This window comes from Cebidichthys violaceus, unplaced genomic scaffold (assembly GCF_023349555.1).
Source record: "Cebidichthys violaceus isolate CVI_PGR_0920_01 unplaced genomic scaffold, fCebVio1.0.p SCAF_10, whole genome shotgun sequence".
NCBI lineage: Eukaryota > Metazoa > Chordata > Actinopteri > Perciformes > Stichaeidae > Cebidichthys > Cebidichthys violaceus.
The window spans coordinates 16,007,804-16,021,960 of NW_027176263.1; positions in this window are offsets into that span (position 1 = coordinate 16,007,804).

Consider the following 14,157-nt stretch of genomic DNA (forward strand, 5'->3'; position numbering starts at 1 on the left):
GATAGCGTACAGAAGTTCAATCACAAGTTCATCTGGGTGGATCACAGTTTCCCACAGCTGACAGTCATCTGTACGCAGTGTTTGAGCTCAGTATGTTTCACTCACAGGCTGTATATGATGAATGCACGGACAGCTCTATCGGTCTCAGATCGACTCCACATCAGATTAATAACGATGTGTGATACAAATATAAGACGGACAACAGAGCGTTTCTTAAAAGGTCCTCGGTATCTCAACCGCAGCCTCATGAACGAGTAGTAGATTTTCTAGCAAACTGTTCCGTTTATATTCTTTCAAAAGATACCGTAGAAACTACATGAAAGAGAGAGGAGAAGGGATCGAAATGTTTATTTCTCGTTTATTGAACGAGGGTCCTGAAAGGCCACTCCTACGACACATCTGCTTCACGCGCTCGAACATAAACCAGTTAATCTAAAACCACTTGATCTCGCACAGCGGCCACATCCGCCTTTTAATCAGGGATACGGCCAGCTCTGCAGTTTAGCCAGGACGCAATTAGCTCATCATTTGAGGTCTCTTTAGCATGGTCTGATGTCGCCCACCTTGAACCATACGTTTTTCCTTGCCCTTTGGATGGCTCATCGCAAGTTTGAACTTACGCGGATTTGCAAAGCACCACACAGCCTCTGGACATGATTGATTAGCTGCATTGCTCCCATCGCCTCTCCTCCCTCCAACTCCACATTCACCGTCAGGTTCCTCATGTCTCTCTCCGTCACCCTGTTGCCTGCCTCTCCGCTCTCTCTCTCTCTGGCCATCCACCATCATGTTGTTGGGGTCTACCGTACGGGAAGTGAACAAAGTGATCCATCACCAAAAACACGGCGAAAAGCCAAAAATAAAGCTTCCCCCGTTCAGTGCAATACTGACGGGGGTACCAATCCAACCATCAGACAAATAAACAAAACAAAATCACCTATGATTAGGATTTAAACACAAAAAAAGAGAGAGGAGAGAAAAAAAGAAAGCTGCTGCTGCCTCCGCAAGGATCCAGCAGCTCTGAAAACGCACATGACACTCGTTAGCAATCAGAGAGGTATGGCCGTAAGCAAGTTTGTCTCCAACACATAGTCCTTTAAAAGCTGTTAACAATTGCAGTCATTATAGTACATTTAGGACACGTTCATGTTTAAGAAATCTCAATTTTATGTTCAAAGGGACCCCGATTTTAAAAAATGAAGCAGTTCTTTGAATGGTCAAGAGAGTAGGGTGAATGGTGAATTAAACTTTACTTTTCTTCACAGAGAACTGTGAGCTGTTGGGTGGAACCGGCTTGAAAAGACTCAAATACGAACAACAGTAGGTCAATTGCAAAGTGTTAACTAACCTAAACCAGTTCATTGATTAACATTCCAAAAATAAGAAAATATTGATATGATATTGATTGATTCTCTTTTCCCTTTTGTGACGACCTCCTCCATGCACTAGGTGCCCGGTTGTGTTTAATCTGTTACAGGGGCTGATTGGAGGATCGTCAGCAGGATGAGCCACACCTGTGCCGGTGTGACTCTGCCTTAAATACCCTCTCCAGTTGGCAGCTGCTCTCTCTGGAAGGAAGACCTTTGTTGACTGGCTTACCTCAGTTGTGGCTGTCTTTGTGTAAAGGAGCTGTTAACATTGAGTTACTTGTTTTGGCGAGACAAATAAGTTGTTTCTTTTGGCCACCAGCTCGTTGTCTCCCTGTTTCTTGTTCCAGTCTCTGAGCCGGACTCGTCCATTTCTAGTTGACCCGGTGTCTGCATTGAGTTAAAATCAGTAGCAGCTTTAACACGGTAGGCTGGGCGCCATGTGTTGATCGGTTGCGCAATCTGCTTGATTGGGAGACATTAAGTCTGGTAAGTAGGCTAATTTGGTTTTGTGTTTGTGTCTCCAAGCTGTTATGTTGGTGATTTTGGTCTGGGGGGTCCTTTTTACACGGTGAGTAAATTGCTGTTGTTCTGTCCCTGTTAGGCTGAAGAGCGGACTCCCTTTGGAGGTCGTTGGTGGGGGGGGGGGTTCCGATAGTGTGGTGTGAAAGTGGTTAGAGCAGTTGTCTCGGGGGCACGTCCGAGGCTGCAGGTGGGCGGCCAGTTCATGGTTGTTTTACCGGGCCTGTGGGTTTTTAGTGCGTAAGTACCCACCACAAGTAGCACCTGAAGACTAGGGGGGGAGATTAGTTAGTCTCTGGTTAGGCAGTTAGAGGGACGGGATTACAGTGAAGGTTGGCTGTGTATGGGCCGTTTGATGGCTGGCCTAAAAGGTTTTCCTTCTGTACTTTTTTGTGCAGGTGTATAAAAAAAAAGGCGCTATGGCTTCTGTTGAGGATTTTTCGAGAGCTCCATCAGAGGAGTTATTGGAACATTGTTCACGAGAGCAGTTGGTGAAAATTGCTGAGCATTTTAAGATGGATGTGGGGGATAAGCGCTTGAAGGAGAACATGAAAAACATCTTAAAAGAAAATCAGTTTGACGTGGGTGTTCTCCAGTCTAAACTACATGCTGGTTGGTCCGTTGCAGACACGTTTGGTGCATCTGTTTCTAGTGAAGCTTGGGTGAGAAACGTCGGGAGGAGGAGGAAGCCGGTCCTTGCAGTGATAAACCGGAATTGAGTTCCGGTTTCCCAAGACAACCCTGCCTCCTAGAAAACCCTCTCACTCTTGGATTTATTACTCTCCATACATCCACTAAGTTGTTCTCAGTCATGAGATCTTTGACAGCCGTTCTGCTAATATCACACTTGAATTTATCATTAGAATTATCACTACTGCTTGGTGTAATATTGAAATCCCCTAGCAGAATTTTATTAATCCATTCATTTAGATTTTTGAAAACGTTCTCCTCAGTATTTGGTGCATGTATATTTATAAACCTAATTATTTCTTAATTAATTAATGTCAACAATTATGCACTTTCTGTCGTCTGCTTTATGTATGTATATTTATAAACCTAATTCTATCTATCTATCTATCTATCTATCTATCTATCAAAAAAAATGACAAATATATATAAACCTAATTATTTCTTAATTAATTAATGTCAACAATTATGCACTTTCTGTCGTCTGCTTTATGTATGTATATTTATAAACCTAATTCTATCTATCTATCTATCTATCTATCTATCTATCAAAAAAAATGACAAATATATATAAACCTAATTATTTCTTAATTAATGTCAATGTGTGTGTGTGTGTGTGTGTGTGTGTGTGTGTGTGTGTGTGTGTGTGTGTGTGTGTGTGTGTGTGTGTGTGTGTGTGTGTGTGTGTGTGTGTGTGTGTGTGTGTGTGTGTGTGTGTGTGTGTGTGTGTGTGTGTGTGTGTGTGTGTGTGTGTGTGTGTGTCAGAAAGTGCATAATTGTTGACATTAATTAATTAAGAAATAATTAGGTTTATATATATTTGTCATTTTTACTGATTTTCTTTTACTTATAAGCATGGCTACACCTCGTGCCTCCCAGCTCCCACCTGGGAGTGCACCACCCCGTTCCACATCTTCTGAACCACGCTGGTGCTTTTCAAATCCCAACCGGTTTCTTGCAAACACGTCAGTATTCTTGTTTCTGTCTAATACTGCAGATATTTTACTCATGTTTTTAAACTCCAAAACACGACCTATCAATTTCCCCCTAAGTGCATCTCTTTTTGTCAATCAGATCTAAGCCCCCTCCCTTTTTTTTTTTTTTTTTTTAATTTAAACTATTTGTCTTGCAAGCAATAGTATCATATTACCCCGCGCCCTCCACAGGAAGGAAGAAATAACGCTGTTAAAAGAATTTTAAAGCCCAAACCAGCAGCTCGCAAAATCCCAAAATATGATTAATTTTGGACAAAACTAGAGCATTAGATACCTTTCCCCTTATGGTCAGGCCTCTGGCTTGCCACAGATAACCTGTGTCTCTCGTTTTCCCTACGTACACCCCGAGAATTTTTCTTTCGCCCTCTTCTATTTTAAAACTCCATTTGTTAAAACTTAAATCGGCCTCCCTGAAGACCATGATCTCCGATTTTTACCATATTTACTTTTTCTCCTGATGCCCTCTTGTAATCTTTTATGTTTCATAACTGGCTTTAAATGGGTGCTGTTCCTAATGAATATGTTTATGTCCTCTGTGTACTGTATCATTTTTATCTCGTTTTGTTTCAGTATGATTTATCGTCTGTACTAATCGGTTTTTTGATTTGCTCTGTCAATAGTTTTCAGAAGATATGTTATTGTCTCTTATGAGTTGTTTCTCTTAAGGAGTCCTCTCCAGCCCCATCCCCTTCTAGCAGGAATTGAGACCTACTTCTTATTGCATCGATAGGTCTTAATTCCTGCTAGTTTAGTTTTGTAAAATTCATAATTATTACTACTATAGTTTATCTGATTCCATCTTTTTATTTCTTTATTTAATAGTTCAATAATATTATTTTTCTCCCTCTTATCCCCCATCTTTTTTCTTTACTATACTTTATCGTTACCTTTTTTTATTTTGTGTACTCCCAGTACGTCATTATAATCCTCCGAAGGGAGCATCATGAACTAAAGATTTTTGTGATCTTATTTCTATATTCTTTGTCTTCAATCAAACTGTTGTTTAGGCACCAGGTGCTTCTGCCACACTTTCCCCCACCTTCACGTCGGCGTGGTCGCTCCACGCATTGAAAGTGTATTTGATTTCCGAAACTTTTTTTGACCAGGCCGGGGGCCACTATCACCAGGTCTATCCTGGATTGTTTTAGTTCCCCTAAAACCACCCATCTGCAAAAAAAACTTCTCACCCCTGGATTTATTACCCTCCACACATCTACCAGGTTTTTGTCAGTCATATTTTTCAGCACCGTTCTGCTCGTGTCTCATTTATATTTTCCTTGTGAGTTGTCACTGCTGCTTAACGTGATATTAAAATCACCTACCGATATCATTTTGAAATGTATCTATTTATTTAAATGATTCAAAAACGTGCGCCGTTCTTCCTTGGTGTTAGGCGCATGTATATTCATTATCCTTAGTAACTCATCGTTCAAAAAGCACTTTACATTTTCCATCTTCAGTTTTGGCAAACCTCCTACTGTTACCCCGTGCTTTTTATTAATGAGAGTAGCTACCCCCCTTACTCTCCCAAGACCTTCATTTAAAAACATCTCCCCACATGTTTTTAGCACATTTGTCTCCGCATCCCACCTGGTCTCTTGCAGACATAATATGTCTGCGTTCTTATTTCTCTGGAAGACTGCTTCCATTTTAATACGTCTTTTTAAACCATTTGAATTTAACGAGGCGATCATCAAGTTGGGAGCCATGAGGGCGCACAGAAAGTATGTAAATGTTACAAAAACAGTATGCATTTTCTGATCTAAAATTCTTTTTATGTGCCCCCCCGTCCTTGTGTCTTTTTCTCACCTCTAGCACTCTTTCGATGTCCATATCGGAGTCGGACGACTCCCTCAGCAGCAGCGGGGGCACAGTGACTCTGCTGCTTTCAGGGTGGGGGGTTTTGGCGTGGGAATGAAAGTGAGTCCTTTTTACAGAATCTCCAGCTGTGCAGTCGTGAGGGAGAAGGTAGAGCAGAGGTTGGTGATGTTGGAGGTATGGGGAGGTGTGTGTGTGTGGTCACATTCCTCCCCAGTTACATGTTTAAATGTTGTTTCCAGTACCTGAACAACATCCCGGCCGTCTCTGCTGTCCAGTGAATGTGGTCTTTGGTGTTGACGTGAAAGAGAAGTGGGTTTATTTCTGGAATGAAGTTATTTGTTTGCAATAATGGTGTTGAGTTGTGTGAGAAGTGATTGTTTACTGGGTTGCAGTTTGTCTGAGAAGTTAATGATCCGGATGTAGATGGTTGCATTAGGAAAAGTGAGTTGGCTAGTGCGCCAGTTGTGCAAGTTGTTTCTGAATGGTGGTGATCTATTGAGAGAATGATGTGTACTGGGTCTAACTGAGGAGGGAGTTTCTTAAATATTGCTGTGATATGGTAAATAGTGGCTCCGGGGTAGCTGGCCATCTGCATGTGTGGATGTCTGAATGTTGGGATGCGTGAGAGGTTCAAGTCCCCAACAATCAGGGTTGTCTTCCGCACATCCAACGACCAGTCCTGTAATTTTCTGTAGGTGTGGCCGTGTGGTTCTGACCATCTTAAGAAGCCAGGTGGCACCGCCGAGCCCCTGCTGGGGTTTGAGGTGGACAACTCAGGTGTTGGGATGGAGTCGGCTTGTTGCTTTTTGTTCCCTTCATCATCATGGTTTTGTTGCCCACCCCAGTGCTTGCTTTCGAACTCGACGGCACACAGCACTGGCTCCCTCTGTTCTTGGGGTGGTATTTCTGCAGATGGAGAGGATGAGATAGTGTTACTGCATGGTAGAGCAAGGTTACGCGGACGGACGGCATTTGGCCTGTCTCTGGGGGAGGGGATGATCTCTACTCTCACGTGTCATCCGGGGTTGCGTCTGGTCCGTCACCACATCCGGTCCGCCCGTGCCCCCTCCGAGAGTACAGAGGTCTCGGTGGGTTGGAATAGGGGGAGTCTGAGGGAAAAGAGGTGGGTGGAGGCAGTGGGAATAGTGGCAGGTGGAGAAGAGGGAGTGCGAGGTGAGGGGGGGAAGAGGGAGTGCGAGGTGAGGGGGGGAAGAGGAGGGAGTGCAAGGTGAGGGGGGGGGGGGGGAGTGCGAGGGAAGGTGGAGGGGGGAGAGGGTTGAAGAGGGTGGGGTTGTTGAAAGGATGGGTTGTCTGGTGCTGGGAGTGAAGGAAAGTCCTGGGGGAGAGCGGACGAGGGGAAGCAGCCTCCTCAATGTCCGTGTTTTAAAAGATATACACTTAATAACTTGCCATAAAACAAAGGATTAAAATGGAAGAGGTCTCGACGTTTCGCCTAGTATCGGCTTCCTCAGGAGAACGGTCCGCCACGCGCCCTTCTGTTTGAATATATAAAGTCTGTTTGGGGCTGGGCTGCCACGTGGCAGCTTGTGATTGGCCCAGATATGTCACGTGACTTCTAAAAAAAAAAAGGTTAAAAAAATTAGGATTAGAATTGGGGTCAGGGCTTGGGTTGGGATTGGACTGGGGGTTAAGTTTGGGTGGGAACGTGGCCTCCTGGTGGAGGTCACGGGCTCAAGGGGAACATTTATCTAATATGTTGGAGTTCTTTCAGAAGTGCACGGTTTTGCTAAAAGTCCCCCTATAATAAACAACCTTATTAAAAGAAAAGTAAAAAAATAAGATTAAAAATAAAATGTAATAAAAAATAAAAAAGAGGGGGGGGAGAGAAAAACAGCATCAGAGCAGCCTACAGGTTAAGAGAGTGAACAGGCTAAGCTTGAGGGTGAAGGAGCGGGCTCTGGAGGCGCTGGAGAAGGCTCGGGTGGAGAGTCCCGGGCCGTCGGAGCAGGAGAAGGACGCCACAGGGACCGGCAGAGGTGATATCGGACTCCCTGAATGACGCTAGGGTACCCAATAAAAACGTGACAATGACAGGGAAAAATAAAAGCGTTGCGCTGACTTTACCCCCACCACCTGATTTGCCCGCCTTAAACTCCAGCAGTGACTCTGTGACACTGCCTGGTTCCCCAGGACGCCTGGAACCACACTCACACCCCCGCACTCACCGTAAAATCCAGGACTGGTCGCTGGAGGTATGGAAGGCGACCCTAGTCATAGGGGACTCGAACCTCTCCTGCATCCCACCATTCACACACCCACACATTCAAATAGACAGTTACCCCGGTGCAAACTTCCATCACATACACTCACTATTAAGTAAACTCACCCCTCTCCACAGGCCTTAACACCTGCCTCTCAGAGCACACACCCGTCACCATTTTTAAACCGTTACAACAGCTCTGGAAAACCGCTCACCGCACCATCTACATCCCCATTCTTAATTTCTCCCCCTCTTTAGACTCCCGCAAGAAAGCCCTCCTCAATTACCTCAACACCACCATCTCCACCAAATATTTTTTTTCACCCGAAATGAACCCCCTTCTTTTCCAGGTCGGCACTAAAGACAACATCCATTGGACACCCCAGACGGCGGAGATGTTGTTCAGGTACTGGAAACAACAGTTAAACTACTAGCGGGGAGGAATGTAACCATACATCTCCCCCTTCATCAAACATAACCAACCTCTGTTCTGTTCTCTCCCTCACAGCTGGAGATGCTGGAAAAAGGTCTCACTTTCATCCCCACACCCAAACCCCACACCCGACCGGAGCTCAGAGGGGACCTCCACACGTTTCACAGGAGGCTGAAGCTGCTGGACCACTTCTGGGGAGCACAGAGGCGAGAGCCTGTCCCGTTCACTGGACCGTCCTCTTGGGAACCATAGTCAAACACCCTCTCACCCCAGACCACCCAACTCATTCAGAAAAATGAAGAAGCACTGACACGATGGCGCCCCCTTGCACACACGCAGCCCAACATTAGCCAGCAACACAAACACATTCTTAAAACATTGGGTAACAACAAACACATAGTCATCAAAGCAGCCGACAAAGGGGGCCAGATTGTTTTACAGGACAGACATAACTACATATTAGAAGCAGACAGACAGTTAATAACAACACATATTATGCACCACTCACTACAGCTAGAAACACAACAACTTATTAGAGACATCACACATAGCCTACATAACAATCAATACATTAACTCCAAACAGAAACAATATCTGGATGGTCCAGATGAGCCCAGGCCTCGCCTCTTCTACCTGCTCCCCAAGATACACAAGCCTCCTGTGGACCTGGATGGTCCCCTCTGTTGTTCCGGTCGGCCACCCTATTGTCAGCGGTTCTGAGTCCTACAACATCACAGAATACATTGACCACTTTATTAATCCGCTTTCTCAACTTCACCCCAGTTATCTCCAGGACACATATCACTTTATCAATAAAATTAAAAACCTCCAGGTACCCGGTCATACCTTTCTCTTCACCATCGACATAGAATCACTGTATACTAACATAGAAACTCCACTCGGCCTCATTGCCATTCAAGACATTGTTAGTAAACACCCCGACCCAGCCAGACCAGATAATTAAATAATCCAACTCCTCAACATCACCTTGACTCGGAACAATTTCACCTACAACAATAAACACTATCTCCAGCTGTGCGGGTGTGCAATGGGCTGGAAATACTCTCCGGCGTATGCAAACATCTACCTGGCCCATTGGGAGAGAACAGCATTCCATAAACTGCAGCACAAACCATTGCTTTACTTCCGGTAGCTGGACGACATCTTCGGCCTCTGGGATCACACTGAACAGCACTTTCATACATTTTTGGACACTTTAAATACACACCACCCCAAGATCAAACTCAAACATAACCTCCAACAGCTCTCGGTTCCTGGACACCAGGGTCTTCTTCCAAGAATCCAGCGACCAGAACAAAACCCTGGCCACCAAAGTCCATTTCAAAGACACTGACAGCCACGCACTCCTTCACAAATCCAGTTACCACCCCAAGCATACGTTCAGAGGTCTTATCAAGTCTCAGCTGATCCGGTTCCACAGGATATGCACCCTTCCGTGTCATGTGGAGGAGGTGACCAGCACCCTTTTTGGCGCGTTGAGGCTCCAACCCATCAGCCAACCCATCCTTTCAACAACCCCACCCTCTTCAACCCTCTCCCCCCTCTACCTTACCTTGCACTCCCTCCTCTTCTCCCCCATCTTAGCTCACACGCCCTCCTCTTCTCCACCTGCCACTATCCCCAGTGCCTCCTCCCCCCTCCACCCACCTCAGACTTCCCCACCTCTTTTCCCTCAGAATCCCCCTATTCCAACCCAACGAGACCTCTGTACTCTCGGAGGGGGTGTGACGGACAGGATGTGGTGATGGACCGGACACCCAGGCGCAACCCCGGACTAAACATGAGAGAGATCCATCCCCTCCCCCAGGGACAGGCCAAGCGCCTACTGTCCTCCCGTGCTGGCCGGTCCATAGGCCCGCCCGTGCCCACCTCCTCCACACGCATGCACGCACGCACACTCAGTAACGTTGCTCTACCATGCAGTAACACTATCTCATCCTCTCCATCTGCAGAAATACCACCCCAAGAACAGAGGAAGCCAGTGCCGTTGAGCCCGTTAACACAAAAGCGAGTGCTGGGGTGGGCAACAAAACCATGATGATGAAGGGAGCAACAAGCTGACTCCATCCCCAACACCTGAGTTGTCCACCTCAAACCCCAGCAGGGGCTTGGCGGTGCCACCTGGCTTCTTAGGACGGTCAGAACCACACGCCCACACCTACAGAAAATTACAGGACTGGTCGTTGGATGTGCGGAAGACGACCCTGATTGTTGGGGACTTGAACCTCTCACGCATCCCAACATTCAGACATCCACACTAACAGATGGACAGCTACCCCGGAGCCACTATTTACCATATCACGGCAATATTTAAGAAACTCCCTCCTCAGTTAGACCCAGTACACATCATTCTCTCAATAGGTCACCACCATTCAGAAACAACTGGCGCACTAGCCAACTCACTTTTCCTAATGCAACCATCTACATCCGGATCATTAACTTCTCAGACACACTGCAACCCAGTAAACAATCACTTCTCACACAACTCAACACCATTATTGCAAACAAACAACTTCATTCCAGAAATAAACCCACTTCTTTCACGTCAACACCAAAGACCACATTCACTGGAAAGCAGAGTTCAATTTCACTAGCCACACCCAGGCCTGATTACTGCCAGACCTGTTGAATCAAGAAATCACTTAAATAGAACCTGTCTGACAAAGTGAAGTCGGCTGAAAGAGCTCAAAAAGCAACACATCATGCCTCCATCTAAAGAAATTCAAGAACAGATGAGAAACAAAGTAACTGACATGCATCAGTCTGGAAAGACCCCAGAACAACATCTAAAGAACTGCAGGCCTCACTCGCCTCAGTTAAGGTCAGTGTTCATGATTGAACAATAAGAAACAGACTGAGCACAAATAGCATCATGGGAGAGTTCTAAGGCGAAAGCCACTGCTGACCAAAAAGAACACAAAGGCTCGTCTCACATTTACCATAAAACATCTTGATGATCCCCGAGACTTTTGGGCAAATATTCTGTGGACTGACGAGACCAAAGTTGAACTTTTTGGAAGGTGTGCATCTCGTTACATCTGGCGTAAAACTGACACAGCATTTCATAAAAACATCATACCAACAGTCAAACATGGTGGTGGTGGTGTGATGGTCTGGGGCTGCTTTGCAGCTTCAGGACCTGGACAACTTGCCATAATTTATGGAACCATGAATTCTGCTCTTTACCAGAAAATCTGAAAGAGAATGTCGAGCCATCAGTTCGTGACTGCAAACTCAAGCGCACTTTGGTTATGCAGCAGGACAATGATCCGAAACACACCAGCAAGTCCACCTCTGAATGGCTCAAAAAAAGCAAAATGAAGGTTTTGGAGTGGCGAAAACCATCCAATGTGGCTGAATTAAAACAATTCTGCAAAGAAGAGTGGGCCAAAATTCTTCCACAGCGATGTGAAAGACTCATTGCCAGTTATCGCAAACGCTTGATTGCAATTGTTGCCGCCAAGGGTGGCAAAACCAGTTATTAGGTTTAGGGGGCAATCACTTTTTCACATAGGGCCAAGTCGGTTTGGATAGCTTTTCTCCCTTAATAAATTAAATCATCATTTAAAAACTGCATTTTGTATTTACTCGGGTTATCTTTGTCTAATATTACAATTTGTTTGATGATCTGAAACATTTAAGTGTGACAAATATGCAAAAAAATAAGAAACCAGGAAGGGGGCAAATACTTTTTCACAGCACTGTATATATGGCACTAAATAGCACAAGTTAGATATTATTTTCTCAATCTGGACCTTTTGGAATGTTAATTGAATACCCCTGATCTAATGTGTTGTAGTTTTAATACGGATGGTGAGTAAACACTGAGCTGTACAAACATTAATCTCTAGCCTCTCCTCCTAGGTGCTCTGAAACAAACAGCAGTGGGTAAGGAGGCCACACATCACCAGTACGCCGTCGTGGTGAAGAACTGGCTTATTAGGTATTCCAATACTCCTAAACATGAGGGTTTCCATTCATAGATGAGATATTCAAATGTAAAATAAACGTCACTGTTTATGAAGAGATTGCTGTTCTGATAACAATGTTATTATTTTGAATATGTCCTTTTTAAAGAGCCGAATGAGGAGACATTTTCTCCATTTCAGTGAGCTGTGCTAGAGAACATGGTGTGCCTTTCAGAACTTTACTTCAAAATGTAAACACCTGAAGATGATGCAGTCTTTCTTTTGAAAATATCGTTCACTATATTTCAGTCTCAATTGTCTATGAGTGGAATGAAACCATCCACTGTATGATTCCCCCCCTTGTATGTTAAAGCATTGTTTCCTTCCTTTTGATGCCTAATGCAGGGTTGTAACTGTACGGAGGGTGTTCACAGTTTATACTGTAGGGGGCGGCCCAGTCAAAGCTTTATCAAGTCTGTCGTCCAATCGTCTCCTGCCTAACATGAAACAATAACGTCTAATAGACTGAAGATGATATTTTCTCTGTGACTTATTCCAATCTGTTTGTGATTTTTTTTGTGGTAATAATGATTCTATTTAATTTTGCTTTCATTTTGATAAATAAGGCACATAAATCATTTTTAATAACCAGGAAAATGGAAACATGCCAGGAATATATTCAGTTCATTATGTAAAAAAGACTTTTAAGAGCTCGCCTTCTGCCTTTTTTTTTGTTATTAATATGACTGCTGCAGATTAGTTTAAGTACACATTAAATAACTAGCATGTCCCACGTCACAGGCATGGTTTGTTTTACAGCTTTTAACAAAAACTAGTTGATGAGGTTGCAAAGATTTGGTAGCACTGAAGAAGGAAACTGATGCCATAAGCACTTCCATATTACTTATAGCCTTTTACACGGTCGTCTCTGTGCGTATGACTAGGGAGGGAAAATACTGTCAAAAACATGCAGCATTTTGTTGAAAAATTTTGTTTTTCATTTACACTTGTTTTTCTGGTAAAAGTGCGAAACGCACTCTTACCAGAAAAACAAGTGTAAATGAAAAACAAAATTACAAAAACATGAATAGTAATTCGTCCTGAATTATGAATTTTATCAGTTCAAATTCAAGAGCAGATGCAACACGAATGAACCAAAGGGATGGCCTCAACATAGTTCAACGTTGTCACTGTGTTCACTGACACAGGCCACACATTTTTATTTGACTTTTATGGTTGAAAATAACACAAATTGTTCTCACTTTAGATTTCATGTTCAGAGCAAAACGGCTTCCATAACAGTGAGTTGCACCTGCAGCTGTTGAGATATTTGAGATATTTTACCTGTATGGAAACGGATCAGAAAAATAAGATAGTGGGGAGGTTTTTATATTTCATTACAAACAGTCTCCTTCTATGTCAGTGATTCAAATTTCACGTTTCGGTTTGTTGCTTTTTTATTTTTATGGGTCAGAAAACATACACGGTCTTTTTCGAGGAGTCGTTTCATTTGAACCGCTCTTGGTTCCTTTTTGAAGTGTTGTTGTTGAGCTGGAGCTCTGTGGAGGTTCCCAGTCGGGACACGTGATGTGAAAGTTAATGCAGTTTGTTTTTGCTGTTGGGGGGGGGGGTAGGGTCAAGCAGTGGTGTCAAGCTAGCTAGTTAGAAGAAGAAAACCTCAGGAAGTAGTTGGCTTTACCTTTGAAATAACAGACTTGTAAAATGTCAGAAAATAAATGCTGCAGCTTTACACAGATGTGCACTGTGAGGGCAATTCGACCAGGCTAAATTTGGTAAGTGATTTATACATGAAAAATCTAGATTCAATCTTTACCGTCAACTTTACTGTTATGTTTGTGTGTGCAGTTTTCTAACGTGACTCTATTGTCTGGGTTATTGGTTATTGGTTAACTGATCTGACTGCTGGGCACCGGGTACTTTGGAGAAGAGAGAATAAAACCACAGCACCTCAGTTATTATGAAAATAATCGAATTCGTTTCAGTCATTTTGTCTATGGAATAGTATAGTTTAGATGGTGTGCATTTTTTGGAACACAGAGCGGATAAAAAAAATAAATTAGACATTTTATATAAACACGGAGTATGCCGCTTTACAGTGCTGTATTTTATTTTGAAAAGTATAAACGGAAGTAGTTTCTTCTTGTGGCTTGTGTTACACTAC